General features: G+C 39.2%; 1 long non-coding RNA gene across 3 annotated transcripts in view; it reads left to right on the forward strand.

Moving 5' to 3' along the window:
• Positions 1–24,571, forward strand: part of LOC126640738 (uncharacterized) — a 56,014-nt gene extending 31,443 nt beyond the window's left edge. For 2 of the 3 annotated variants that reach the window (XR_007629124.1, XR_007629125.1), the window contains exons 2-3: positions 21,875–22,058; positions 23,876–24,571. This is a non-coding gene — a long non-coding RNA (uncharacterized LOC126640738). Of the gene's footprint in view, positions 1–20,227; positions 20,309–21,874; positions 22,059–23,875 lie in introns of all 3 variants that reach the window. The other variant, XR_007629123.1, reaches the window with a different exon arrangement.
• The last annotated feature ends 1,224 nt before the right edge of the window (positions 24,572–25,795 follow it).

Consider the following 25,795-nt stretch of genomic DNA (forward strand, 5'->3'; position numbering starts at 1 on the left):
GCAGGGAGGCTGCAGACATCTTCCCAGTGCTGGTATGCAAGAAGCCACCAGATTATCTGGTAGGAGTCTGTCACTTTAGAAAACTGAAACTTGCAAACTCTGAATGTGTTTCTGAAACAAATTACCTATTTGGTTTTTTTTTTATTTTTATGGAGCAAAACCTCATCATAATTTCTGTCTTGCAGGAAATGTGCTTATTCTTTTTAGTTGTAACTTGAAGCATCTAAATGAGAACATTGAAACTCTCTAGGAGACAGACATTTTGCACTTAGTCAGCTTTGCCCTTCATGCTCCAACTTCTGCAGCAACTGAGGCAAAGAACCTGCAGAGGATAACCTTTGTCATTGCACATTTCATTCATACCAGAAGAAATTTGTTTTGTACACTTACTGAAAGAAGACTGTAAGTAAAGAGCAAGTTACCAAGCAGCTAATGACATTACCATGATGCATATGAGTGATGGATTTATACTGAATTTACCATGTTGTCCTTACTTCTGGCATTGCTTCATGCGCTTCTGATTACTGGTCTTTGCAACCTTAATGTTTTAATTCAGGTGTACTTTTTACTTTTTGAACAGTGCCTTGAAAGCATAATATTTTTTTCTAGTAAAGTATAACCTACAGGGACTTTGAGCCATCCCATTAAGATAAATGAGAGACAAAAGTAGGAACATAACAATGCATGCCTCTAAATTAAGGCCTGCGTTTGTGGTAAGTGTTACTCAACAGTTTGTATTCAGAACTCATGGTTATGACTATTACGGTGAAAAAACGTCTGGAAAAACCCCCCCGTGGTACCTAACACAGTAGCACCTAAAATCGGAAATAGGAAAAAAATTCTCATATCATGAAATTTCCATATGGCAACAAAATTACTGGTATCAGAATAAGAGAAGTGGTGCAGTCTCCAGTACTTGAAGAGCTCAGCACATAACTTTGAGGCTAAACAAAAAACAGAGTGGTTTTATAAAGGAATTCTGAAATAGAGGACATCTTCATACTTTTACAAGATGAAGTAAAGATGCAATATATCACTTTATATCCAATATATCCTGACCTAAGAACAAATATTCTTTTGAGGGAGGATGTAATACTTCTGAGATGTATCATAGATAAATTGGTTTCAACTGCCTAGTTTGAGCTTACTGCTGGTTTTGTATTCATCTAAGCATGACTTTTGTCTTCAGTTGAAAGGGGGAGTGTTAATTATTTACGCTACTATAAATCTTTAATTGCTGTGGTGTCTGTAGTCCCTTTATCATTCAGAGCAGTGTAATGGCTCTTGCTGTGGTAGACAAAAAATGGGATGTGACTGAAATGAAAACTGTTCGTCACTGGTTTGTACGGGAGACAGTGTTACATCTTGGTTTAACAGGCCTCTGATATCTTCAGTGATAGAATTCACTTTGTAAGCGATCACAGTGTACAGTTGGACTATTTCCAGTACACTAAAATAATACGTCCTGCATATGGATAGCATTGGGTAGGATTTACTGTTTGTCCCCTAGTCCCCAAAGACACATCTCACATCCCATGCAGACCCTAGCACTAGGTAGTAACATCATTCAAACAGTCTGTCCAGGTTCAGTGAGACTAACTGTGCACTTACAGTCAGACCCAGAAATAACAGCCTTGTTGCATTGGCACATGTCTTGATATTTGGGGAGATTTCAGCCTTACTTGTATAGGATTCAGATATCACCACAATTACTGCATTAAATGGAGAGCGAGATGAAAATAACAAGTGAGAAAGGATAGCAAGATTTTTTGACTTGGTTTTTATCTTTTATAATTGCACAGCCTAGCTGGGGGACTACATAATTCATACAGCCTGTAGCTAATCAGGAAAGCAAAGAGGGAACATAGTATATTCAGAGTCTCATTTATATGATATTGCTGGCCCTGTTAGTGTGAAATTGGATCTGCTCTATCCCAGGCAGTTTTCTCCTGTTTCGTGTTAACCTTTTTCTCACCACTTCACAGTAATTCTTCTGCCTTTTTCTTCTAGTATTGTGCTATTTATTAAGGATAACTTCTCTTTCTTCAGAGTAGGGTCTCTGCTCAGACCAGCCTTAGCTTCTTTCATCTTCTTCTGAATGGAAAGACTGGGAAGAGCTTGCTTCTTGGGCATAAGCGTTGCTCTGACTCAGAATCACTTTAATATGACCTTTGGCTCTGGACAGAGAACCATGACTGTTACAGAAATCGCTTTTCTCTTTTATATGACAGACTGTTGGTGATCCATGGGACAACTTTTGCCTATATGCTAGGAGCATCTCTGGATCTAGCATTTTTCTTGTCTTTGACGAGAAAAAGAATATGTTTTCTAGCTTAGATTGTGATACCATGACAGACCATGTAAGTGTGATTTATCCTCAGACACTGAGAATATATGTAGCTGTATAAAACTAAAAACTGCTCTCTATAGGGACTCAGACATTCCTTTCTTTTTTTTCCCTTCAAAATGATAGCACAATGCTGGAACAGATTGACTAGGGAATGTCTAGAAGTGCCAAGAGGTCCCTAAGAACCCCCTGGAGAAAGGCCCTGGGGAAGGAGCTCGTGTATCAGATGCCTACCCTGCCCTATGAAGCAGAAACAACCAGTGCTGTCTTCAACTTCCTTCTAACCTTTTTTTCTGTTAGTTGAGCTTATATATCACCTTTCTCTTCTCTATTCCTGGACTTAAAGTCCAAGATGAATTCCCAGACTGGGATGTGAAAGAGACAGCTGTCATTTATCAGCAGTTGAACTTGGAAGTTGTACCTTACATGCAAGATGTGATGACTTTGAGGCATCCATCAAACTGAGTCCATCACTCTCAGGTATACTTCGTTGTGGCATTGCTGGTTTGTCTGAGTTTAAATATAAAAGAGTGTAAAAGCAGATTTTTAATGGTCCATAAGTTAAACTGTTAACTGAGCTAAAATTTGTGGCAGACACTGGACACCGTCATCTGACTTCGCTGAAGTGCATGAACTCTGATAAACTTGAACTGAGTTTTTATTTAACTACTGTCCTGGTTGTGGCCAGGACAGGGTTAATTTTTTCAGTAATTGGAGGGGTCATGGCTAGGACCTGGATATTATTCTATATCACCTCATATAATTTCTGGGGCTTAGAGGAAGGGAGTCTCTTCCAGGGAGAAGGAGTTCTGGTCTAGTGGAGTAAACAGGGCAGAGGAAGCTATCCAGTATTGTCTGTTGTTGGGGTTTTCTGTGAGAATTGTTTCTTTCTGTACCCTCTGTCATTAATATTATTGATGCTACTGTTTATTTTCTTGTCTCATTGCTATTTCCAGTAAATTGTTCTTTTCTCAACCCATGATCTCAACCCTTCTGTGCCTCAAATTCTCCTCTCCATCCCACCACTTGTGGATAGAGGGAGGGCAAAGCTGGAGAGGGAGAGAGTGGCACACGACTTGGAGAATCTCAGTGGCAGCACTGAACTGGGGACTACCATTCCTAAATCATGACAACCACCTATTTGTAATGTACTTAATTATAACGTCCCTTAGCACTGAACTTTGTTGTCATATCACTTTCAGAAGGTCTTTCAGCTGTCATCATCAGAACATCTTTATTTATGGTTAGGGAAAGATCTTTTAAATCCTGCATTGCACAAATAAGAGTTTCTTTCACAACGAGTAAGAGCTGTATCTCTATGGAAGCTCTCGTAACTTCTTTCATGGTTTCTCTACATTAACCTGCCTTTTGCTGTTGTTCTTCAGTGATCCTTCATGATTCAATATTTCAGGAGAATGGTTCCTCATTATTACTGTAAATATCACACTTGAAGTTATAATGGGAAAAGCTTCTTCAAGACTTTGTGAAAGAAACCTGAACATGTTAACTTAGAGAACAGATACACAAATTATAATGTTTAATTTGATGAATATTCATATGTTTTCTTCAGATTTGCTCATAAATATGTAATGCTCTGTTTGCTAAAGATATAATGCATTTGTTTCCTCTGTTTGCTACATTATATCTTTCAACAGTGTATGAAGTCTGATTATTCAAAACCATCTTTGAAGTCATACTGTTATTACTCAAACATAGATCTTTATTAAAAACTGTGTTCTCAGTTCAGGGCTCATATCTGGCTCCCCAGTATAGTATCAGTACGTTCCTTGAGCAGACACTACCTTAGTGACTGGAGTAACAGAGGTAGCATACTGAATGTGTGCAAAAGAGTAAGAAATAAGGTCAAATTTGGTTACATATTGTTAAACCATTCTCTGAAGCTTCACAGAATTGTAGAACAATAGAATACCCTGAGTTGGAAGGGAATCACAAGGTTCATTGAGTCTCGGCTCCTGACCCTGCACAGGACAACTCCAAAAATCACATATGTACAGGGAACAGTGTGCAGATCCTTGGTAATGATCCAGTATTGACCCTTTTTTTCTTATAGATTATGGCTCACTTCTTTAACATCCCTTAGGTTTCCACAGGAATGTAGACGAACATTAAATTTCAATTTTGACCTTGGTTTTGTGACTGAAATAGAAATAAGACACATAAATAATCATCAAACTTAATAACATTGTAAATTTTGATTGAAAAAGGGAACATTGTTTTACAGTTACTTTTGCTGAGAGATTTAACAGAACATTTCCTGATTTGTTCTTGGGCAAAATGAGCACAGTGGGAGCACAGGTCTTACATGCCTATCTGAATGAGTTCGGCTGAAAGCCAGATTTGTTCCTCACAGTGTCTGTATTGATGTGCTCATTCACAGCACTGAAAGGACTCCCACCTTCAGGGCTTTTTGTGGGTATGCTGTTTTTCTTTATACAGTGGGTATACTGTATTTCTTTCAGTACCTAGCCAATGTTATGTAATATCACATCAGCCTATGCAACGTGGGCAACGTTGTGTAAGGCTATTGCATTTGCCCCTTGGCAGGACAGAAAATAAAAACGGGATTTAAATTGTTCCCTTCATACTTGAAATATCCCAAGGTGCTTTTTGAAATAAAATTCTAAATTATATGAAGGGAAGATGAGTGAGTATTAGATAACTAGCAACATCCTGGACACGGTAGCAGAGAGAAAGGCTTCTGCTTTCTTTCCAGAAAGAGAATTTGTGGGCCAAGACAGAGTATGTTGAGTTTGAAAACTCTTCATGGACCTGACAACAAGAATTATTTGAAGTTCATCATGCCATTTTGCACTATTACAATAGGAAAGGATTTTGTGTTCAAATCTGTGTATTTTTAGATATATTTTTAAAAAAGTAATGGTTTAGATTCTGCAAAAATATTAATGTATTGTGTATGTTTTACTTTTATAATTTGATGTTATATATTTGAGAGTTATGAGTCATTTTTAGATGAAGTACATCTTAGTCATAGGGCATAGTGCAATTATGCCAAGGAAGCAAGATAAATCAGAATATTAAGTACTAACCATCTTGATAAAGTAAAATTCAGGCTTTGAAAGTACAATTCCCATCACCTATGTCCCCCAAAATATTCAGAGTAAAATTTCTGCAGTAAGAACTGAAATCCATGAGCAATAAAATTTATCAAATCTTTCTTCCTGTGTTTCTTCTGTACTGTTTCTCTGGTGTTTCATGGATGAATGCATAAGTCTTTTCATAGAGTCTGGGCAACTGGCTGCAAGTGGCCCTGTCTGAGTGATGGTTGCACAAGAGTTCTCTTCCAATGTGGCCATTCTGTGATTCCATGAATAATCTGGATGTGTTTATTCTCCTGCCATTGATTTTCAAAAATCTTCTACCCATTACTATTACAGAAATGTTGCTGCAGCTGTCAGCCTTGGCTAAAGCTGGTGAACAACTTCCAAAATATTTGTAAGGATTCTGAGTTGAATGACACCAGAGAATTGTCTCAATTCCTATGAAGTCCAGTCCCAAGAATTTATAAAATAAAAACATTAAGACTATTACAAAGGGATCAGGCAAAAGATCCATCTAGCTTTTTATCTTTTCTGCAACACTGGACATAAGTAGGTACTTCAGGAACAGCAATAACAAGATAAACTTGTTTCATATATTCATTCAGAATAACAGGTTTCTTTTCTATGTACTTGTCCTTCCTGGAAAACTCAGCTAAACTGTAGGTTGGCTTCTTTGGTCAGAGAATTTCATAGTTCTAGCACCTCCTGCACAAAGCACCGCCTTTCATTGCTAAGTACCTTGCTTCTACCATCTTCATTTGATGGGCCCTAGGTTTTTTATTGAGAGGGAGTGAAAACCTGATACCTCTTCACTCTCTTCAAGGCACTTGTAATACTGTCACTCTGTAATTGTCATTTGTCATGAGTTGTTTCTTTGACAAACTGAAGAGTCCCAACCTACTCAGACATCCTTCTGCCAAATCAATTGCCTATTTTAGAAAATACTTGCTGTCCCACTTTAATCTTCCTGATTATTAAGAGAAAAAAAAAAGGTGGCACAAAGATTGAGAGAGAAAAAAAGATAAGCAATAAGTAAACTCAGCCTCACATGGGCCTTGGCATGTGTTTGTCAATGACAATGAGGATTGCAAACTCTACTGCTACAAACTTCTAAGAGCAAACTGAATTACATGTCTCAGTGCAAGTATGTGTGTCTTTCAGACATTCCCTGCACTATTTGAAAACATATCTGTAAATGTTTTCTGTGGCACTGAAACCATTTAAAGCATAGCTTTTAAATAAATGAGCCCCTGAGTTTGTAAATGCCTTCCAAAGGGTCTGAGGCACGTCAATGTCTGTGATACTGCGCTGAAAATCAAACTGTTTAATTTCAAAAATTAAAACATTGGCTGTGCTATATGTACACAGTTAGGAGGAATAAAAATGTAATTCTGTCCAAAGCCAACACATTACTATCTCAATGTACATAAACTCAAAGGGGGAACAGATTATTTCTTCCCTTAACTCATTGGATTAAATACACTGGATTAAATAAAACCTATGCAATCAAGAATAACTTTAATTTTTGGTTTCAATGTATCCTGAAGTACTACAACAAGCAGTTCAAAGGCTATACTCTTCCATAAACTGCATTTGTAGTGATTTGATCAAGATCTAGCCTTGAGTGTTCTTTTGCTGCTGGAAGCAAAAAGCTTTGTCTTGGAAGATGGCATATGGAGATTGACCAACATGCCCTGATATTCAGTGTAGCACTATTTAACAAGAAGAATGGTACCAAATGCAGTCATAAGATGCAATTCAGACAGCTGAATGCCCAGATTTGTTCAACAAAAGCAATGTACTGATAAAAGTAAATTACTTTTTGCATATGTCTATCCTAACTAATTTTGTACCTATGCTAGTTTGCTTCCAAGTCTTCTGGATAAGCATTATACCAGCAGTGCCATCCCTTAGTGCCATAGGTATCACAGGGATGTGGTCTCTAACTTTAGGAGTTTATACTGAGATGAATCAGAAACTTAAATAGGAGGAGTGTGACAGGCAGGATAACGGTTATAATGAAAAATCTCATACAGTTCTTTAGTGCACAGGTATACATAATTCACATACACTTATTCTTGGTCCTGTAAAAATGACTTTGGTGGTTCTCTTTTCATATTAATGAAATTCCACCGGACACATAAGACAGACACAAATAAGAGGAGAGATATTTCAAGAAGGCAAAGAATTTGGAATTTAAACTATTTCTTTTAGAAATATAGAACACAGTTCAAAGGTTTCCTGCTTATGAGGTAACTGATGTTCCTCAGTGGGGATTTATTTTTTTTATTTATTTAGAAGTCATTTAAGTGAAAAATACTGTGGGGTTTTTTTTTGTGTGTGTGTGTGGTTTTTTGTTTGTTTGTTTGTTTGTTTTTCCAGAGTGTATGCCTGCAAAAACGGGGACAGAACAGATAACATTTTAGTGAGCTTCTGTCTGGTTATGCTCTTCAAAGATTTCTGAGGTACAAAGAGAGGGACTAATTTAATGTGAAGGAAACATTGGATAGAGTTGCCAGAATGATGATTAATATAATTACAATTGACACAACATGCCAACTAAGGATTTTAGTGTGATCTTCTGTGTTTCTGTGCCACAAAATTAGCACCTCTCTGCCTAAACAGTCCACAGGATTTATTCACTGGGGCTGATTATTTGTGGTGTTGATTTTTGGAATGCTGTTGTACGTCCACGACTTACTACTTTGAAATGAAAATCTCATTTTATACAGGAGAGCCACTGCTCAAAGTGATCTGGCAGAAAGATAATGTGATGTTTCTGTTTAATATATGGGTGTAACACCTAATGAATGGGGTGAGCTTATGGCTTCTGTCACGTGAAGTCCTGAATCATAAGAGTCAGAAAGTGTACAGATGAGTCATGAAGAACAGAGAGATTGAATACGACCTATGAAAGACCTTCCAGTTCTTCCTACCTGAACTGAAAGTTCTGACACGTCAAGGTGTAGAAGTTTAAGAGTGAGTGAATATTATTGTGGTGCCTTGACCTTACCTGGATGCCAGGCACCTCTGCCCTCCCAATTCATTCTCTCACTCCCTCTTCATAGATCAGGGAGAGAAAGTATGATGGGAAAGGTCATGGGTCAAGATAAATGCAATTTAATGAGGAAAGCAAAGGCTGCATCCAGAAGCAAAGCAAAATGAGATGTATTCTCCTCTTCCCTTCTTCAGGCAATGTCCAGCACTTCCTGCAAAACAGGACCTCACTATATATAGTAGTTGTTTTGGAAGATAAATGCCTTAACTCTCCACTCCCCCAACTCAATACCCTTTCTCTCAACTTTTATTGTTGAGCATGACATCATATGGCATGGAATATCCTTTTGGTCAGTTGGGGTCAGCTGTCCTGCCTGTTTCCTCTCTAACTTTTTGCTCATCTCCAGCCTATTGGCCTTTGGTGGGGAAGGTTAGAGTGACCACCCTGATGCTCTGCAAGTAATGCTGGGCAATAGCCAAAACACTGTGGTGTTATCAACACCACTCAAGTTAAAAATGCAAGGCACAGCTCTATACGAGGAAAGCTAACTCCATTTCAGCCAGATCCTGTACAATTACAAAAATGCTAATGTATACCTTTTTTTACACAAGTGGGGCTTATACCCATGGTTATTTACAAGCTTGGGTACAAACTGAAAGCACATTGTTTTTATCAGTTATAATCTCTGTTCCCAACAACAACAAAAAAAATTGGCAGTTAAACTGCTTTAAAAAACAGTTTGCTAAATGAATTCCACCCTGCCTTTTAGTCCCTGGGGCCAATGTACATTATCATGTTTTACACTCAAATGGAGTTTATCGAGATGGTACAGTACTGTCCCCCTCAGTACAGAAAAACTGATGAAGCAACCGCTTAATACTTGGAATGTGTTTGTGATGTCTGAAAGAGAAGGTAGGTATTTAAAGCACTGTTTACTGTTAACCTGACTTGGACATCACGAACTCCACCTCCTTCAGTATAGCTTACAGCTTTCTTAACAAATTCTTTGTGCTTAGGCTCATAAAACAGTTTAAACTCTGCACAATATTTTTCAAGCTTTAGCAGGGATGGTAAGCTTTAAGGAAAATAAGCCAGTTAATTAATATTGAACTGTCACAGATTACTACAATTATGATCTGTGTTATTGCAAGGGGTTTTGTAATGAGAAAGCATTCTTTATCATGCAATTGGGTTAATCATATATTCCCAAGAATACATTTCCCAGCACTGGTAGATTTTAGATTTATTTATTGATTTAATTTATATATTTGAAAGTATAGTCTTTTCCCTTAGGAAATTCTCATCATTTGGACAGCAATCTGCTAATACAAAATACTGTTAAGAATATCAATGAGAAATGTATTTGATGTTTGACTATTCCCATATCAAAAGAGCTGAAAAACTCATGAAAAGGATATACTTAGAAAAAATAAAGTGCATTTAACAAAGCAAAGAATACTAGAAAACAGAGAGCACCAACTGTAGAGCATGGAAAACCATGACAGAGATAAACAAGGAGCTACTTACAAGCTGTTGTCAGTGCTGGAGTGTGGGAGAGCAGTGCAGCTAAATTCTCATGGTTTTTTGTACTGGCTTTTATTCGGTAGCTTTATATTTTGGTGACCACGTTCCCAAGCTGTATTAATTATTCTGACCTGACTTGGCTAAGACATGTATTTTTTTAAAACATTTGATAATATAAACTCTTGCCAGCTATTGTGCAGATATACATGGGTGCAGAGGCTGACATCACTTGCCTTGCTGTAAATCCTCCCATAGCTGATAATCTCAGCTGCAACTTGACTTCTGTCATGAAACGATCCGTACTAAGTATGGCAATTTACTGTTAGTAGCCTTTGATTAGATAATTGCCATATTGTTATACATAGACAACACCATTTTTTTTAAATCCTACAGGAATTATTTAGGGAAATGGTATTTGTGTATATCCCACTTATGTTTAGTCCCCTTATTTTTCCTTACAGTCCTAGTAAGACAGTTAATATGCAGTTGATTTAATTTCTTGGATAGGGAAAAAATCCAAACCTGGTGGCTAAATGGACTAAAGTGAAGAGCAAACTGAGCCTACTCACTACTTTAATAAACTGCAATTGTTTTTTTGGTGGGACCAGAGAAGCTTCTCTGACTTCACTGCACTCCACTATAGGCAGCAGCCTATGAGTCATTGCCTTGAAGAAATAGTGACTTACTTTAATTACTCTCAATGAATCCTGCATTTGCAGGAATGAGTCATAGCCTAATGCAATTTCATAATAATTATATAAGAAGTATTTTAAAGTGATGCCTTGCAGCTTTGCCTATTTTATTCATTCTCCGGGGTGACTGGAGAACATGATTCATTTGAAATGAGCTAGTATATATTATTTACTAGTAATAATTACTTCTGTTATTTATAGACAGAGACTGCACATGGTTCTATACAGATTGACAAAATGATAAGCTTCATGAGCCCAGGGGTATGCAGCACACAGATGCAGACATGAGAGTGATTCAAAATATGGTGGGTGAGCTTGGCACTATGAAAAGCAGACAGAGCAACTCCCTGAAGAGTGTTTTTCTTACCCCATAATGAATAATGTGGGGTCAGGTTAAGTGCTCCCAATCATGTACAGGGGTGCTAATGGCCAAGAGAGTGCATGGAGCAGAAAGGCAGGCAGTGCAGTTTGAAAGAAGGTGTGTAAGAACTGGGTATAAAGACCTCAAAGTTCCTTTCCTTCTCTTTTACCACTGACAAACACCATTTTGTCACAGTTGCATCACTTTGCGGAGCATTATCAGGTCAGACAAAGCACATTTGCTGGAAAGAATTCCAAGAACTTGCTCATTGGAGAGGATGTATGTTTTCCACTTGGTACTGGAAGGATATTTTTTATTAAGTAATCGATTAGTCAGCTCTCTAGTAATAATGTGCTGTTAGAAGGACGTGTAACAATGTACAAGGTTTACCCTTTAATATACTCAGTATGGATTTTTACCTTACTCTTTTGAAGGAAAGTGAGGGAATGATCACACAGCACAGTAGCATATATGCTTGTATTAGAGCATGCAATTCCTGTAAGGCAGCCTGTTGCCAGGTAGAAAAGATAGAAGGTTGGAGTGAGTTTTTTTGAACTGCAGAGAGCTAGTTTAGGTGTGTTTGTGTGTGGCTAGGGAGGAGCTCATTTATGAAAAAGGAATTTGCTTTGTTTTCTATCCAGCTTCCCATGGCCTTGGGCTACCTTCCTTGGGTGGTGCCTATCTACTCACCTTAACAAGGCTTGGTTGTCTTGCTCAGCTGGTGTTTGCTTGCCCAACAACCCTAGCATAGATAGAGATTTTAGGGAAAGTTTGGTTATGAAAGTTGGTTAGATGGATAATTACAATATAACACTCTTTACAGTAACCCAGTTATTCATATACGCAACTAAATTTAATGAATGCCAAAATGAAGCAAATGCTGACATTGTCCCCAGGTGGTTTGAAATCCACTGATATCATAATGGTCTCTTTAGGCAAAGTAGAATCAATGCAAGAGGTAAGGTAAATAGCACAAATGCACGCAGAACTCATGGCTCTTCATAAAGATAGGAACCTGTATGTTATCAGTTACAGGCAAAGTATTGTAGGCACAAGACCATTCTTGCTCCTGTACAAAGAAGCAACTTTGTTTTGTTTCTTTCTTGTCAGTAGTTATGATAGAAAGCTCAGGCAATAATGTTAGTAGAAGTGAATTTGCTGTAAGAAATGTGTTTGGAGTGGATACTTGAAAGATGAATGAGTCATTGGATTCATGGAAAAGAAAAGCTTTTCCATTTATATGAAGTCTATTGTTGCCTGGTATGTCAATTTTATTTCTGAAAGGACTAGTTGGAGACAGGAGGTTTAAGCTGGGAATCAAAATGCATACAGGTATTGTGAGAAATGGGAATGAACAGACTACTTTTAAAAATCATTCTGTCCATCTGTCTGTAACTATTATGAAGTATGTCATCTTTCTTGGATTTAATCAGGAATATTTCTGAATCCCTTCTTACCATGGTACCTGTGCAACAGGCACAGCAGAAGATGACACTGACAAGTTTCTAGAAGGGTTTGATCTAACTTTTAGCAACTGGTTATGGTTGGGGTTCCAGATTTTTTCTTTTTTTTTTTGTGAACCCTGGAAGAATATGTGGATGAACACTCTCTCTTCCTGTGCTGAGATCACTGAGATCTCTGGCAGAGGGATTTCTTCTGAGCATTTATGGAGTGAAGCGGTGTGTCATATTGTTCCCAAAAGTCTGAGTGGGAGTTAAACAGTCACTTGAAGAGAGAATTATATGCCTGTCAAAATTACTGTAAGTTTAACTCATATCTGACCCGATTAATTTGGCCACAAATTGCTTATCTGCAACCAAATTTTTTTCTCTCCTTGGAAGTGACTGTTAAGGATATTGAGAAGTGGCAAAAACTGGATGGTCAGTGGCAAACACTATTGGTTTTAATCCCATCTGATGTTCAGAAAAGATCAACATTATAGCATGCTAAATTATTTTCTTGCCAGTTCGCATGCTGGCCCTGAAAACTTCAGTTTCTGTCCTGAGAGCATATGAAAGTTGCTGCCAGAGTTGTCCTCTGTCCCTCCCCATGTCTTGGCTAAATTGGACACATGTCCTTTTCTGAGTGTTAACAGTAAACATTGCAGGAATGCTTGTAATAAAGACGCTTGACACATCAAATTAAACTGCATAAACCCAGCCCTGCTTTTGAACTGTTTGCTTCTGTAAGGGGGGCTGTGGCCACCGGCGCCTGTGGCCGGATGACAGCTCGGTTATACAAAAGCAGAACAACAAAGTTGAATCCTGAGGAGCCTAGTGCTTTGTTCTACAAAGACTGGGGGGAAAGAAGCGGCTGCTCTGCTGCTTCCGTGCAATAGCTTCATTGTTAAGTAGACAATACTTCGACACAAAGCACACATAACTTTTGAAGCCTAAGGGTCCATTTCTTACTTTCACTGTAGGAAGCATGTGACATACTTGTAAAAAGAGGCACACATGACTGGCAAAAGCTAATAGTGTAGAAAAGTTGGGCTGATGCGTAAATAACATCTTTGGCAATGTTTTTGGCTCTGTTTTTAGAACTTTCTACAGACCCTGAGTATGAAATCTATGCAAGCGATAGTGGCCAACCCACAATGCTAAGACTAGATGCAAAGGTTTCTAAAAGAGGTACCTTTTCTTTATTCCTTACTCTACAAAAGAAGAGGTCATGGAGTGAAGAAATGTCATTGAGTTTTCTGAGGATATTCTTGAATTATTTCTAATACTCTCCTGCAGTGATCCAAAAGTGAAGCACCTGCCAGAAACAGAGGGTATGAATGTTTTCAGGAAAGTGAAGCACAGCTAATTTTAAGTGCAGTGAATTAAAGTGCTTGAAAACTGAAGCCTGAATATGTTTGTCCATTTCCTTGCCTTGGCTGAAAACAGAAGATTGCTTAGAATACTTACGAAAAAATTATGAATGAATATATGCCATTTCACCACTGCCAAAGGAGTGTTGCTAAGCAATATTGGCACTGATAAAATTAGACACAGAGAGGTGAAAAGAGTAAGAGATATAAATATTAGAAAGCAACTTTGTTGTTCCTAATCTAAAGAGACCCGAAAGGAAAGCTTTGCTTTTAATCAGAGATGGGGTTTGTAACAAGCTTACCCGCATGTTTCAAATTTCAAACTGAAAATAGGCTTTTTGAAGCAAATGTGATTTGTGAAAATGGATGAAGAGGATTGCTTTCAATCCGTGCTTGCACGGAATTGGTGGATTGTTCTGGATTAACAGGTTGTTTCAATAGTATGAATATTTGAACTGGACCAGTCCTCTAAAAAGTTGAAGTTCTGATATCATATGAGGATCAAACATGCTGGTGACACAAACGGATAAGGTGTCAAGGTGGGGAGAAGATGTGACAGCAGGGAATATCCTTTGGGGTGATCTGCTCCCCTTATTTCTTTGCAGTTTGCACTGTGGCTTCTCCTATGCACTTGGACTTCTCTGTCACAGTCCCGGATCACAATTCTCCCAAAGATCTGAGCCTGACACCACAGGTCCTATTGCAGGAGAGAGACAGTGGTGCTTTGTGGCAAATACCAGCAATGTAAAGCTGGAGCATGAAGGTGGTATATAAAGAAGCAGATTTTGTGTTCAGTCAGTGAGATCTGACTGGCTTGAATTTAGGGTGTTTTCCTAAATGCTTAGTTTTATAAATCTTTGGATTCTGATACACCTTTCTCTTCAGCTTTCTGCTCAGATGTCACTTGTTCAAGGTTCATAACAGTCTGTCCTCCCCTGTTGTTTGCCCAGGTGGAACATTTACATTGACCTTGTGCAAGTTACAGAGTGACTTAAAGACTTCCAGTTTTTCTAGTAAACTATTTCTGGCGCAGAGGTTGCTCCTGAGGTTATTATAAACAGGGTTGGGCTGTGTAAGTACTTGGACAACTAGAGTATCTTTTTATGAGAACTCAGAGTACTCTTTTAGGAGGATTTGTCTTGTCTGATGACTAAAGATAGGTAGAAGGAAAAACAAAAGACATAACAACTCAAAACATGAAAATTACATCACCATGAATATCAAACATCCAAAGAGAACATAGCACTGTAATGTCATGAATCATTTGAATAAAATCAAAACCTCTCCCTGAACCCATGGGGTGACTCCTCAACATTGCTTTCTTTGCAAATAGTTACAGCAGGAAACCCTTTTGGTCAAGTTTGTCAGTCTAATGAGAGGTTCTGTGTCTTAATAGTGGGAACTAAATCTTTCTAGACATTTTCAGTGCCTGTCATTTAAAAACCTACCTATTCATTAAAAAAAAATGCAAATGCATTAGTTTTGAGTAACTTTTTGAGGGTTTTAAATTCTTTCCCTGTTTTCTTCTTTTCCCTATCCCCTTTAACTTTGCTTAGGAGGTGAACTGTGTATTATATTTGCATCATATCCAAGAGTGAAGACAATTAGACTGTTTTGTTGTAAGATCTGCTAAGGTGAGAATTAAGGTGCTGGATTTCTTGTTTGACTGAAATGCTTAACTAGAAGGCTGTGGGCAACTTCAGTCAAATTTTTATGTGGATTGCTTGGTTTGGTTACTGCCTGCTATTTTAAAACAATGATGATGTCTGAGGCTCAGTCATTATGGTGGGTTTTGTTCACTGATTTGATACAAGGAACATGTATGTCAATAGAAAATCACTCAGGCCTTATGTCACTTCAGACAATACCCAGGATGTGAACACAGAGTTCTTGGAGGTGAAAGGAAAATGCTTTATCCTGCCTCTTCAGCCATCCTTCCATGGGCTGACAGGAAACCAAAGTACACAACACCCTCCTACAAAGGGGCCCTTCTGTTTGGAAGGGACAAAGAAGTAGAAAACATTATCCAGGACATACACTATTGCTTAAGCAAGCACTAAATGGATGGTTCCATATGGATGGTCAGTAAGAACTTAAAATGCGTTGCAAAATTCAAGGTTGATTTGCCCCATGTCAGCAATTTTCTAATGATACTTCCCAAAAGAGAGGCCATTCAGTAGCTTTTTGTTGTGCAAAAGCATGGGAAAGTATTGACTGAGTTACAATCTTTCAGAACCAACCTCACAAGTGGTTAATTTTGAAAGCTCTCCCTCCTGACATTTCAAAACAGCTAAAAAAAATTGTACCTCAGATATGACTAATCCTGAAATCCATGGAATGATTGGAATATTCCATCACAGGAGTAAATCTCGGGAGATTATCTCCTTCATGTGAGAGGCAAGTCCTAACAGCTACAAAATAAATCTCTCCTGTTTCCTGGGTTGCAGTGTTAATTTGTGTGTCAAAGGAAAGGATACACAGTCCAGTTATTGTAGGACAATTTGGTATAGTTATCAGAGAAGTATTAGCTATGGTGTTTCTTCTGGATAAAGAGACCAATCTGAGTTGTAGCTACAGTATCCCTGCTAGAAAACAACCTAGAAGAGACATTACAAGTTTTAAAGTCTAAGTTTTCATGAAAAGTGTGAAGTAAATGTCTTGTAAGAAGATATTTTCTTTGTCAAAACTTTTGCAGGAGTTTTTACATCTTTTTGCGTGGTCTTGCCAGACACCAGCTGTGCTTGTCCTGGGGCTGCATGTCACCCTGTATGTAAACAGTATATAGAGTGCAGCACTGAACCTCTGGTTCAAGTGCCAGGTTTGCTGTACACCATAAAGTTTGAATGGTGTTGTGTGTGCAGAACCTGACATAAACATTTAACATATTCTCACAACCTAAATTCACTGCTCCCTTGGTCAGTCTTCTCTGCAGCCCCTGGTGGGTCTGCCAAGAGCACAGATGAAACCTTTGAATTTTTCTCTCACCTTATTACCTTTCTGGATGGAAACTGAAAATAGTTTTATCACTACCAGCTTTACACACAGGGTTTGTTTGGAAGTGCCTGGAACATATCCAACTTTTGTCTTACTGGATGTTCACCAGATAACCACCTCTCCGTGGCTGTGTCTGGACTATTTTTGTCTCAGAGGCCTGGAGATGAATGGCTCTGTGTGTTATTACAGGTTTACTAGGCCATTAAGCATTGCTCCCAGTAAAAATATCAAAATTCTGCATTGCAGCCCTCGCCCTCATAATTACATTTGCATTTCATTTAGCCCAAAGAGAATAGGGATTACTTCCTGTAGTGCTGTGGGGTTCTTTTCTTGAGAAAACTTTAGGGAAACCTCTCGCATGTGCATGTTTGGTTTTACCAGGGTCTATTTGTCTATATTTTCTTTTTAACTGATATTGAGACTAATAGAATTTCGTAAATATTCTCACAGTGTCATCAAATTAATGCCTCCTGTCAGATGATAAATTGCACCTTTTATTGAACATACTGCTAATAAGCAACAGGTCAAAGCAGGTCTGACATCACAGATCCATGAATCAGGGTGAGGCTCTCAACCTGCAAAATAGTTTACAAGATGAAGGGTTTAATTTCCATACTATTTATATTTGTGTTGAACAGAGTCATTCTCCCAGGGTCCTCTGAGCTAAGGATAGACAAGACATATCAAGAACCACTTCCATGAGAAGAATTTGGACCAGATATACACTTCATCAAAACTCCTTCATTAGTGCCAACATGCTGCATTAAATGACATAAATGCATGGAAAACATATGTCTGGCTTACAAAATCTGTCTCAGGGAGAAGACACTGTTTTGGTTTTATATAAGCAGCTGTTTCCACTGGATTAATTCTTTGCTTAATGGGTTCCAAATAGAAGCAAGGGGCTTGATTCCAGAGTCTTTGTCTGAAGAACACTTGCTTACCATGGATGTTACTGAATTTTATTAATAGTAAATTATCTTTTTGCAGATTGCCCTTAGGTGTCCTGCTTGCATTGCCAGCTGCTTGTGGAGGGGTGGCTGATTAGTGAAGAACAACAACTATTTATTCCCTCATCCTTGTGGTAGGCCAGGATACTGAACTGCTGCTCTCGATCAGTTTGTTCTGACAGTGCATGGAAATTACAGCACAGCCTTTTCTAGGGCATTGTCCAGTTTCAAAAAATGCATTTTAGTAGCTTGATTGGTCTCCATGAATGTGGATGTGTGCTGGTAATTGGTTACCATGCCCCCAAAATTGCATTCTAATGTTCCACTGTATGCGATTGACTGAGAAGTACTGTATAAATTGGAAGGATCATTGGATTAACCGCAAGATGACAGTGATTAAGATCCTAGACTGGGTTCTGGACCCTCTCTTTTAGCAACAACTTCCTCTGTGATTTAAAGGAAATCAATAAAGGTTAGGTGTCTCCATATCGTGGAAGACTTGGCCTTCAATTTCTCAGTGCACTCTGCAAAGCAGTAACCGCAGCATGCTTCCATTGCACCAGCCCTATAAGGGTACACATTGAAAGAGACTGCACTCAGATATTGAAGTTACAAATGAGTGCCTGCTCCATCAATAAATCAGAGAAACTGGGCTAAACTGAACCCCAAATCCTGACTTCTCTGGACTGTTTCATACGGTTTGAGAGAAGCAGGGAGGAAAAAGGGAGGCTGAACAGGAAAAGTTCTTGCCGGTGTTGAGAAGATTTGGCAGATTTGGTTATACAAGGGCAAGGGCAGGGGATAGCAGTTTTGGTGCAATCTATACCAAAGACAGCTATAGAACAGTCTCTGCCCATGAGCACCACTGTGTGTAAAAGTCCTTGCTCAGGAGCTACAGCTCTCTGTGCACCTGCTTGGAGTGATTACTAGCTGCTTTGCAGACAGAAAAGACCCAAAGCTGTCAAAAAAATAGCCAAACACACAAACTCTGAACAAATGCTAAGGCAATAAATTTCTAATCTACCTTTTACACAAGATGCATTTATTTGGTTTCATCTGGTGTGTTAAAAAAAATTACACCAGCTACCATTCACCAGAAGCCTGTTATCCTGGAACTGGCTACTGCTTACAGCACAGCAGCCAGCCATGGCCAAAAAGTGATGAACAATTTGTTTATCTCCTCTCTGAGATATTTAAGACCCAATGCATTTTCTTTTGTGCTGCTGTGTGTCTGCACTGTGTCAAGTGACTGGACAGGAAAGCGCTTACATATGGGGATTGGGTAACACTAAGCCACAATTTCTCTTAGGAAGATCCAGCAAGGTCCAGCCTAAGGGATACACAGACAAAGTGTGTATGGGGTTTTTTTTTGTTTTGTTTTGGTTTTGGTGGTGGTGGTGGTTGTTGTTGTTTTGTGTGTCTGTGTTTGGTATTTTTGTTGCTCTGTTTGTTTGGGTTTTTCTGAACTGGAGAGGGAGGGAATATCATCATAATTGCATGAGGAAATATAATGATGAGAACCTAGCATTCAGTGTGTGAAATTTGCCTGGTCTGACAATGTTTCTGTGAAATAACACCTGTGCTTACAGTAATATTGCCCATGTTGTGTTTTGGTTTTTGGTGTTGTTCTGCAATCCATCCAGAAAAAACTGCCAATCACATGATATGGTTTTGTGCTTTACAATGTACTGCATAGGTTATTTTTTTCAAAGAATCAACAGTAATTAGCTTGATTTTTCTAAATCAATTATTATTTTACCATATCCAGATAATTTATACTATGTACGGATAAGCATGTGCAAATTCAAGACATTTAATAGCTGATCAGCCTTTCAGACTCATGTCAACTGATTTATGAGTTAACAGTCAGTGATAGCTGAGTGCTGCCTTCTTCCCTAGTCAGGGAGGTTATGCTTGGTAGGCATCATTGTTCTGTTATGTTCAACCAATGAATCCTTTTGAAAAAACCAGTACAAAATAGCATAGAATATGGAAATAATATTTTGAAGTAGAAGGTTCTGCTTAGAACTGTCTGACATATGAGGGAAGGTGAAAAAATTCATTGAATTACGTTTGCTGTCACAGGCTTCGAGGTACCTCAGTTTAATACAGTAGCAGTTAATGATTAACATAAAGAACAAATAACTTTCCTCAATTCATTCACCCTCCTTGGATTTCTAAACATCTGTGGAAATGACCACACACACACATGGGTTCCTGTAACAACAAGCTTTGAGGTTTATTTAAAAAACCAGAATTCCTCAGTCCTGTGCCAAACCTCTAGTAAGGACCATAAAAAGGATTTTTAGACACTTCAGTCACTTTCCAGTGATGTACATCTGGGCAAACCTTTGCTCTGTCTTGCTTTTTTTCAGCTACCATTCTTTAACTAACCTTCACTTAACCTCAGAAGGTTGATTTTCAGAAGGTGTATTTGAATATATGCTTCCACTGGTTTTTATCCCTTAGGGATGACACAGATTGGATGTTCTGGGATATCAACAGAGAATTTTCAATATCAGGCTTTTGGAAACCATGTGATCAACCGAGGTATTTCAATGAACTAATCTCACTAGTTAGATGTAGCAAGTGCAACCATGTACATGAGGGTACCAGAGGGCATGTATTTCTACCTTGGGTCTCAGTCATTTGAGCTTTACAATCTCTTTGTTTTCACAAGCTGAGTTTTTTTTTTTTTTAAGGGGAAGGATTCTGTATCAAATTAAAACCTGAAACAACTAATTTCTGTTCCCTGTTGGTTTTTTTGCACCTATTGGCATCATTCAGCCACTCTGAATCACAATTTCTCCATTTCTAAAATAAGATAAAGCTAAAAGAGTGGCAGTGTAATTGTTATTGTTGCTGTTGTGTTGGTTAGATCTGAGGATTTCTTTCTACTGATATGAATAATCATAAGTGTCTAGTTTCAAACATACTCCAGAATGCCTTGAAAGTTCCAGATCCACAATTTCCTTCATGCCAACAAAAAACCTACAACTAAAACTTAAATCAGATTTTAAAAAGTAAGTTGAGATAAGCTTTTTGGCTTGCCACTAGGGAAAAGCCCTGAATAAACCTGCTCTGGCTTTCACAACACACCTGAGAATGAGTCACTACGTTTTGGTAATCTTGTATTACCAAGATATTTTCTTTTCAATTGCAACAACAGCTAAATATATTTAAAAGAAAGCTGCATCTGTTAGGGCTTTTCCTTGGCAGAGTTTAGTAACAAGTATTATACATAGCTGGCTAGCAGAAAGACTAGCTGATGCCTGGGTGCTTGATTCATGTCACTCCAAAGCCAATAGGGCCCCAGGGTAGGACAAATCCCGTGGAAGCAGGACCAGGACTGGTCTGGCTTCTTCTTTTCTTGCTGCAGACCCTCACCCAGTGCTTCTTTCTCACCTAATTTGCCTCACATGCAGCTTTGAGGGGATTCCCAAGAAAGGCCACCAACTGAACCTCTGCTCTTTTCATAGGCTTGCTGTAGTCTTAACAAAGTATGCCTAAAAATAGTAAAAATAACAATAACAGTAATATTTTGTGTATGTGCCATCAACCCTAAGGACATGAAAGTCCAGCATCTATTATGCTGACTTAATGACTGTTACAATGATTGGCATGAGAAAGGAACATCACAGTTCCTTTGATACTTCAGGGAACAAAGGCGCACTTTTCATCCCCGAGTTTACTTAAACACTAAAGGATGAGACTGAACAGTGCATAGACTTGGCAGTGTCAGTGTGGGGGTAGGGGATGAAGGGAAAGGAGAAAACCACAGCTTTTATTTCCACACATAAATAATGCTTGTTTTTATTAATTCTCCTCTATGAGTTGAACCGTGTGCTGTAGCACTGTATCACTTCAGAGTATGTTCTTTCACTGGAAAAAAATATTTTCCAGCTCTAATCCACTCACAAAAATATTGCCACAAAAGCTCCTTCTAATATGCGTGCCTCAGGAAACAAACATTTATGATCCCTGATGGTAGAAAGATGCCTACCACTACTGGCATGTTCTGCTTTCCCTGTCTTTGCTTCAATAATTTCCATTATTTTGTTTGTCTGTGGTTGCTGGTGCAATCTTATTTTTATCTGCTTTATCATACCCTTTCAGATGAACTTACAAGAGAGCTTCAAGTCTCAGCATGCATCAGCTCTTGGACTACACCAGCATCCATTCGAATTGAGAGTATGCAAGTCAGACAAGCACGGCCCTGGGGCTTTGGACACAGTCTAGACCTGAGGTGCAGTGATGAAGTAGGGCGGAGAGGATGTCAGAGGCTATGAAACTCCAAAATGTAAGTGGATGTAAGTGGAAATACATGAGGAACAGGCTGCAGGTCAGATGTTGCAAAGAATGTAACCAGACTGATTGATCCGCTTGTTCCAAAAGCTTGTTCCAAAACACTGGGTTCCCCTTTTAGAGTTAAAACATATTTAAGCACAGAAATTGATTCTGTTTTCTAGCAATGGAATGGAACTGGACTATCAGCAAGTTTATTATCCTTAATAAAAGCAGAATGGCCTTTATTTTGAGTGGGAAGATATTAGTGATTATATTTGACTTGTTTTACAAAAGACTAAGAAAAAAATACCTTTTAATTGCTATGGTTATTTCCATATTTTACTGCATTTTCTTTTTCAATTGCCTCGAGGCTGTATTATTTACCAATGGCAACTGGTAGTTAGTTAGCAGGTTACAGATCTATTGCTGATTTAGCATCTCAGAAAAAAATATTATGATGTATGAAGTGAAGGTTAAGATGAAGTATGTTGTTTAATTACAACAGCATTGAATTGCTCCAGCTAATCACTGAGTGAATGTACTCTAGAGCTTTTAAATCAAATCTATATGGTCATTTTCAATAACCTCATAATGGAAAAAACTTCTAAATCACCACTTCCTAAGAGCATATAGCCTGACTACCACTGACTTGAATCACCTGCATGTTGTGTTTACCCTTATTCAGCTGCTTATTTTGAGTCCCAGTGTATCTCACCAATATTTAGCCACTAGGCCATGAAGGCAACAGTTCTTCAATTCATGTATCCTGAGCAAGTGAAAAGACTAAGTTGCTTTAGCATATTAACTTGATAAATGAGTAGCACTAACCAGTCTTCCCAACACCACACAGGGTTAGCACAGTGGGACAGAGATATCCCACACTAGACAGATATCCTATCTACTCCTGCAAGCAACAGTAGTAAGTATACCAACATTTAGCTATGTTTGTTTGTGAATTTATTTCCAAATTAACTCACATAACTTGCATACTAACTTTCCAATTGCTTAGGTTAAAGCTTCCAAAAAGGCCCTCACGTAGATATTATTTATTCTTAATATTTTAATAGAGAGTTTTAACAAAGGGAGATTCAGATATGACCTGTGGTACTTATTGCCTTTCATCGTGACTTTTAGGAGAGATCTATCTTTTGGACAGAAAACAACGTGAAAGAATGATGTAGCAAGACTTTTTTCCACCTTATCTCTCTTTATAAAATTCCATTTGACCATTTGCTATAACAATCCAAATGTGTTTATTGTTGCTTAAAATAATTAATATTTAACATTTAATGTGAACACTTAAACCATATTCCCTTTAAGTTCCTCAAAACAGAGGAATGTAGAATCACAACAGTCTGCTATAATCACTCTCTTCCCATCCAGTGTTTGCATTTCAATATCTCAGGAGGAGAACACTGGAAAATAACATTATGGAATACCCTCCCTGGAGACTGAATTTCTTGGTAGTGTTGGTTTGGGGCATTTGGAAAAAGAATACAATGTCATACCGTGCCAGAGAGCTTCCTGATCCTGACCACTGAGAATTGCTGATATCATTGTGTTACTGGAATATGAATTGTAGCAAAAGGCATTGAGGAACCTCTCTGGTACCAGCTGCTTTTCTGCAGCAATTCTGTATGTTGATTCTTCTGGCTTCACATCTTGTATCTACCTGACCTCAAGTTTCCCTTCTTTAGGGCCTACACAAGGCAAATTGCCCCCTCTTTTTACTGAACTGTATTTTTAACTTCACAGGTAGTCTTCCATTTCCCTTCCAGATGTGTCAAATCATTTCTACCTTCTTCTTTCCTTCTTGTTATGTTGATGCAGCATAGGAAAGAGTACTGCATCCATCTCTGCTGTCTTCAACACAGGAAGGACATCAACTTGTTGGAGCAAGTCTAGAGGAGGACCACCAAGTGGATTAGAGGAATGGAGCACTTCTGTTATGAGGAAAGGCTAAGAGAACTGGCTTTCTTCAGCCTGGAAAAGAGAAGGCTTCGGGGTGACCTAATGGTAGCCTTCCAGTATCTAAAGGGAGCCTACAAGAAAGATGCAGAGGGGCTTTTTAGAGAGACATGTAGTGATAGAACAAGGGTAAGTGGTTTCAAACTGAAAGAGAGTAGGTTTAGATTAGATATTGGGACAAAATTCTTTACTGTGAGGGGGTGTGTGCGAAGCACTGGAATAGGCTGTCAAGAGAACTTGTGGACGCCCCACCCTGGAAGTGTTTAAGGGCAACCTGGTCTAGTGAAAAGTGTCACTGCCAACAGCAGAGGGTTTGGAACTAGGTGATCTTTAAGGTCCCTTCTAACCCAGGCCATTCTATGATTCTATGATTCTATGATTCTATGATTCTATGATATCCGGAAAAAATAATCATAACACCAGAATGCTTGAACTGCATCCTTGAAAAATCGTGCCTACGGGCAGCAGCTGGAGGAGGAGGAGGGATGTTCGGGGGATGGAAGCCCTTCCTGATGACCACCACGTCCCTGTGATCCCCCAGACCGGGCGCGGGGGTCCCGGGGGGCGCCGGAGCTTGGGGGGTCGGGTGCAGTGCCGGGAGCCACCGGCAGGGGGCAGGAGGGCATCGCCCACAGCCCCGCGGGACGCTGCGCCGGCTGCCCTGGGTCCCGCCGCATCCTGCGGGATCCCAGCCTCCAAACCCAGGCCCGAGCAAGATGTCCCGGGACGATTCGGTGCTGCAGAGCGGCCTGACGGAGCATTAGGATGTGTTATAGCTAAAAGGTCTCCCTGTTCTCGCTAAACGGCCTCATTTCTGTGACCTTCAGGAAAGCGTATCATCAGAACGAAACGAGAAAACGACGATTTTTTCAATCTTCCTTGCAGAAACGAGGGTCTCCTTTTCAGTTCCCAACTTCACCTTCTGCTTGTCATTTCCTTTGTGCAAAGATTGATCACGATGTCATGACATGATGCTAAACGGGGAATAAATGGAGTCTCTTCAAATGAGGTTTGGTTCTGTTTTCCGAGTGTGTCATCATGTGCCCACTTCCTAAAAAGCAGCCCACAGCAGTGATGTGGATTGCTGTCACTGTGATGAGTAAGACCAGGAGAGAAAGCACAAGGCTGAAAATTATTTGTAGAACTGTAAAAATTCGTGCTCATAATCCTCACTAAGCCAAGCTTCTGAAGGGTAATAAAAGACTTACCAGATGCTGTAAACAGAATCCCTTTTAACATGTACAATGAATAATATTTTTTTTAAAAATCAGCCTATATTGATCAAATGCTACTAACTGTTTGCAGTGCTGTGGAGCAGAAACCTTGCTCTGAGTGACCTTTTCTGCTTTGAAGTTTGGGAGTTTGCCTTGTGCCAACACCCGGAGCAGCCAGGATCAACTGTGTGCAGGGCATGGTGCCAGGCTCATGAAGATGCCCCCGAGAGCAGCCAGGACAGAGGCAAACTGCCCACTTGTGTGTTGCACTGCCAGCAATGCCTCCAGGGTCAGCCAGGACAGTCGCTGCACAGCTTGGCACCAGAGCAGTGCTGTCCCAGCGGATAACCCAGGGTCACTGGCTCTGGCTGTGTAGGGCCTGGGTGACCTCCTAAGCCCATAGTGGCCAGGGAGTTGAAGGGCTGGGGTTTTTGCAAAGTCGTGTTTGCAGTACCATGGTAGCCTACCCAAGATTTAACCAGTAAGGCAGTATGTGTGGCAGGAACACCCAGAGCAGGTCGTTATACTTGTAATTTGCCAGGCTCTCAATTTAGCTTTTGTTGCGGAA

The sequence above is a fragment of the Myiozetetes cayanensis genome, unplaced genomic scaffold (assembly GCF_022539395.1).
Source record: "Myiozetetes cayanensis isolate MyiCay16 unplaced genomic scaffold, myiCay2020 scf2-11, whole genome shotgun sequence".
NCBI classification, from domain to species: Eukaryota; Metazoa; Chordata; class Aves; order Passeriformes; family Tyrannidae; genus Myiozetetes; species Myiozetetes cayanensis.